The sequence below is a fragment of the Convolutriloba macropyga genome, unplaced genomic scaffold (genome assembly GCF_964194025.1).
Source record: "Convolutriloba macropyga unplaced genomic scaffold, txConMacr16.3 SCAFFOLD_3994, whole genome shotgun sequence".
In the NCBI taxonomy this organism is placed as follows: Eukaryota; Metazoa; Xenacoelomorpha; order Acoela; family Convolutidae; genus Convolutriloba; species Convolutriloba macropyga.
The window spans coordinates 12,636-17,500 of record NW_027449758.1 but is presented as its reverse complement, the minus strand read 5'-3'; positions in this window follow the sequence as shown (position 1 = coordinate 17,500).

The following is a 4,865-nucleotide window of genomic DNA, read 5'->3' as shown; positions in this document are numbered from 1 at the left end:
AGCGCTCCCAAATGGCCTAACACTGGCAGCCAATCAGAGTGCGAGAAAAGCGCTCCCAAATGGCCTAACACTGGCAGCCAATCAGAGTGCGAGAAAAGCGCTCCCAAATGGCCTAACAGTGGCAGCCAATCAGAGTGCGAGAAAAGCGCTCCCAAATGGCCTAACAGTGGCAGCCAATCAGAGTGCGAGAAAAGCGCTCCCAATTGAGCTTGAGCTAGCTAGCTAGCTTGAGCTTGAGCTAGCTAGCTAGCTTGAGCTTGAGCTTGAGCTAGCTAGCTTGAGCTTGAGCTTGAGCTAGCTAGCTAGCTTGAGCTTGAGCTAGCTAGCTTGAGCTTGAGCTAGCTAGCTTGAGCTTGAGCTAGCTAGCAAGCTTGTGCTTGAGCTAGCTAGCTAGCTTGAGCTTGAGCTTGAGCTAGCTAGCTTGAGCTTGAGCTAGCTAGCTTGAGCTTGAGCTAGCTAGCTTGAGCTTGAGCTAGCTAGCAAGCTTGTGCTTGAGCTAGCTAGCTAGCTTGAGCTTGAGCTTGAGCTAGCTGGCTTGAGCTTGAGCTAGCTAGCTTGAGCTTGAGCTAGCTAGCTTGAGCTTGAGCTAGCTAGCTAGCTTGAACTTGAGCTAGCTAGCTAGCTTGAGCTTGAGCTAGCTAGCTAGCTTGAGCTTGAGCTAGCTAGCTAGCTTGAGCTTGAGCTTGAGCTAGCTAGCTTGAGCTTGAGCTTGAGCTAGCTAGCTAGCTGGAGCTTGAGCTAGCTAGCTTGAGCTTGAGCTAGCTAGCTTGAGCTTGAGCTAGCTAGCTAGCTTGAGCTTGAGCTAGCTAGCTAGCTTGAACTTGAGCTAGCTAGCTAGCTTGAGTTTGAGCTAGCTAGCTTGAGCTTGAGCTAGCTAGCTTGAGCTTGAGCTAGCTAGCTAGCTTGAACTTGAGCTAGCTAGCTAGCTTGAGCTTGAGCTAGCTAGCTAGCTTGAGCTTGAGCTAGCTAGCTAGCTTGAGCTTGAGCTTGAGCTAGCTAGCTTGAGCTTGAGCTTGAGCTAGCTAGCTAGCTTGAGCTTGAGCTAGCTAGCTTGAGCTTGAGCTAGCTAGCTTGAGCTTGAGCTAGCTAGCTAGCTTGAGCTTGAGCTAGCTAGCTAGCTTGAACTTGAGCTAGCTAGCTAGCTTGAGCTTGAGCTAGCTAGCTAGCTTGAGCTAGCTAGCTAGCTTGAGCTTGAGCTTGAGCTTGAGCTAGCTAGCTTGAGCTTGAGCTAGCTAGCTAGCTTGAGCTTGAGCTAGCTAGCCAGCTTGAGCTTGAGCTAGCTAGCTAGCTTGAGCTTGAGCTTGAGCTAGCTAGCTTGAGCTTGAGCTTGAGCTAGCTAGCTAGCTTGAGCTTGAGCTAGCTAGCTAGCTTGAGCTTGAGCTTGAGCTAGCTAGCTTGAGCTTGAGCTTGAGCTAGCTAGCTAGCTTGAGCTTGAGCTAGCTAGCTTGAGCTTGAGCTAGCTAGCTTGAGATTGAGCTAGCTAGCTAGCTTGTGCTTGAGCTAGCTAGCTAGCTTGAGCTTGAGCTTGAGCTAGCTGGCTTGAGCTTGAGCTAGCTAGCTTGAGCTTGAGCTAGCTAGCTTGAGCTTGAGCTAGCTAGCTAGCTTGAACTTGAGCTAGCTAGCTAGCTTGAGCTTGAGCTTGAGCTAGCTAGCTAGCTTGAGCTTGAGCTAGCTAGCTAGCTTGAGCTTGAGCTTGAGCTAGCTAGCTTGAGCTTGAGCTTGAGCTAGCTAGCTAGCTTGAGCTTGAGCTAGCTAGCTTGAGCTTGAGCTAGCTAGCTTGAGCTTGAGCTAGCTAGCTAGCTTGAGCTTGAGCTAGCTAGCTAGCTTGAACTTGAGCTAGCTAGCTAGCTTGAGCTTGAGCTAGCTAGCTAGCTTGAGCTAGCTAGCTAGCTTGAGCTTGAGCTTGAGCTTGAGCTAGCTAGCTTGAGCTTGAGCTAGCTAGCTAGCTTGAGCTTGAGCTAGCTAGCTAGCTTGAGCTTGAGCTAGCTAGCTAGCTTGAGCTTGAGCTTGAGCTAGCTAGCTTGAGCTTGAGCTTGAGCTAGCTAGCTAGCTTGAGCTTGAGCTAGCTAGCTTGAGCTTGAGCTAGCTAGCTTGAGCTTGAGCTAGCTAGCTAGCTTGAGCTTGAGCTAGCTAGCTAGCTTGAGCTTGAGCTAGCTGGCTTGAGCTTGAGCTAGATAGCTTGAGCTTGAGCTAGCTAGCTAGCTTGAGCTAGCTAGCTAGAGCTCGACCTATGAAAAGCTGCGCAAACACTTATTCTATAATAATTGCGAAAATTAAAAATTTCACAAGTGAAAAGCTGCATAAACAGTAATTCTATGTGTGGGGCATTATTAGGGGGAGGTGTCTTGTCAAAATATGGCTGGACTAAAGACCTCAACCCAGATAGGGTGGAAGGCCCTATGATCGGTCTGTTACTAATCGGTGACCGATAAAGACCTGACCAAGGCCTGTAGTAAGCTTGGTTAGGCATTACAGGAGATAACACTAAGACCGAGGGGTCTTAGAGAGCCCTCTAGCGGGGCGAATAGAGCTAGATCGAGCCTTGGGAAAGCTAGATCGAGCAGGACTGAAGCTAAAGGATAGACCGAGAGGTCTGTCTGGTCCTCCTAGAGAGGCCAAGAGAAAGTACGAGAAGCCAACTAAAGCTTGATCGGGCCTTCAGCAAGCACGACCGAGCTGTACCGGAGCTAACACTAAGACCGAGGGGTCTTAGAGAGCCCTCTAGCGGGGCGAATAGAGCTAGATCGAGCCTTGGGAAAGCTAGATCGAGCAGGACTGAAGCTAAACGATAGACCGAGAGGTCTGTCTGGTCCTCCTAGAGAGGCCAAGAGAAAAAACGAGAAGCTAACTAAAGCTTGATCGGGCCTTCAGCAAGCACGACCGAGCTGTACCGGAGCTAACACTAAGACCGAGGGGTCTTAGAGAGCCCTCTAGCGGGGCGAATAGAGCTTGATCAAGCCTTGGGCAAGCTAGATCGAGCAGGACTGAAGCTAAGCAAGAGACCGAGAGGTCTGTCTGGTCCTCCTAGAGAGGCCAAGAGAAAGTACGAGAAGCCAACTAAAGCTTGATCGGGCCTTCAGCAAGCACGACCGAGCTGTACCGGAGCTAACACTAAGACCGAGGGGTCTTAGAGAGCCCTCTAGCGGGGCGAATAGAGCTAGATCGAGCCTTGGGAAAGCTAGATCGAGCAGGACTGAAGCTAAACGATAGACCGAGAGGTCTGTCTGGTCCTCCTAGAGAGGCCAAGAGAAAGTACGAGAAGCTAACTAAAGCTTGATCGCGCCTTCAGCAAGCACGATTGAGCAAGACCGGAGCTAACACTAAGACCGAAGTGTCTTAGAGAGCCCTCTGGTGGGGCGAATAGAGCTAGATCGAGCCTTGGGAAAGCTAGATCGAGTAAGATTGAAGCTGAAAGAGTGTCAGAGGAGCAAATGAACCTCCAAAAAGTGAAAATCAAATTTTAGAAAAAACACAAGTTAAATACTGCATGGACAGTATTTCTATGTGTGGGGCATTATTAGGGGGAGGTGTCTTGTCAAAATATGGCTGGACTAAAGACCTCAACCCGGATAGGGTGGAAGGCCCCATGATCGGTCTGTTACTAATCGGTGACCGATAAAGACCTGACCAAGGCCTGTAGTAAGCTTGGTTAGGCATTACAGGAGTTAACACTAAGACCGAGGGGTCTTAGAGAGCCCTCTAGCGGGGCGAATAGAGCTAGATCGAGCCTTGGGAAAGCTAGATCGAGCAGGACTGAAGCTAAGCAAGAGACCGAAAGGTCTGTCTGGTCCTCCTAGAGAGGCCAAGAGAAAGTACGAGAAGCTAACTAAAGCTTGATCAGGCCTTCAGCAAGCACGACCGAGCTGTACCGGAGCTAACACTAAGACCGAGGGGTCTTAGAGTGCCCTCTAGCAGGGCGAATAGATCTAGATCGAGCCTTGGGAAAGCTAGATCGAGCAGGACTGAAGCTAAACGATAGACCGAGAGGTCTGTCTGGTCCTCCTAGAGAGGCCAAGAGAAAGTACGAGAAGCTAACTAAAGCTTGATCGGGCCTTCAGCAAGCACGACCGAGCTGTACCGGAGCTAACACTAAGACCGAGGGGTCTTAGAGAGCCCTCTAGCAGGGCGAATAGAGCTAGATCGAGCCTTGGGAAAGCTAGATCAAGCAGGACTGAAGCTAAACGATAGACCGAGAGGTCTGTCTGGTCCTCCTAGAGAGGCCAAGAGAAAGTACGAGAATCTAACTAAAGCTTGATCGGGCCTTCAGCAAGCACGACCGAGCTGTACCGGAGCTAACACTAAGACCGAGGGGTCTTAGAGAGCCCTCTAGCAGGGCGAATAGAGCTAGATCGAGCCTTGGGAAAGCTAGATCGAGCAGGACTGAAGCTAAACGATAGACCGAGAGGTCTGTCTGGTCCTCCTAGAGAGGCCAAGAGGAAGTACGAGAAGCTAACTAAAGCTTGATCGCGCCTTCAGCAAGCACGATTGAGCAAGACCGGAGCTAACACTAAGACCGAAGTGTCTTAGAGAGCCCTCTAGTGGGGCGAATAGAGCTAGATCGAGCCTTGGGAAAGCTAGATCGAGTAAGATTGAAGCTGAAAGAGTGTCAGAGGAGCAAATGAACCTCCAAAAAGTGAAAATCAAATTTTAGAAAAAAACACAAGTTAAATACTGCATGGACAGTAATTCTATGTGTGGGGCATTATTAGGGAGAGGTGTCTTGTCAAAATATGGCTGGACTAAAGACCTCAACCCGGATAGGGTGGAAGGCCCTATGATTGGTCTGTTACTAATCGGTGACCGATAAAGACCTGACCAAGGCCTGTAGTAAGCTTGGTTAGGCATTACAGAAGATAACACTAAGA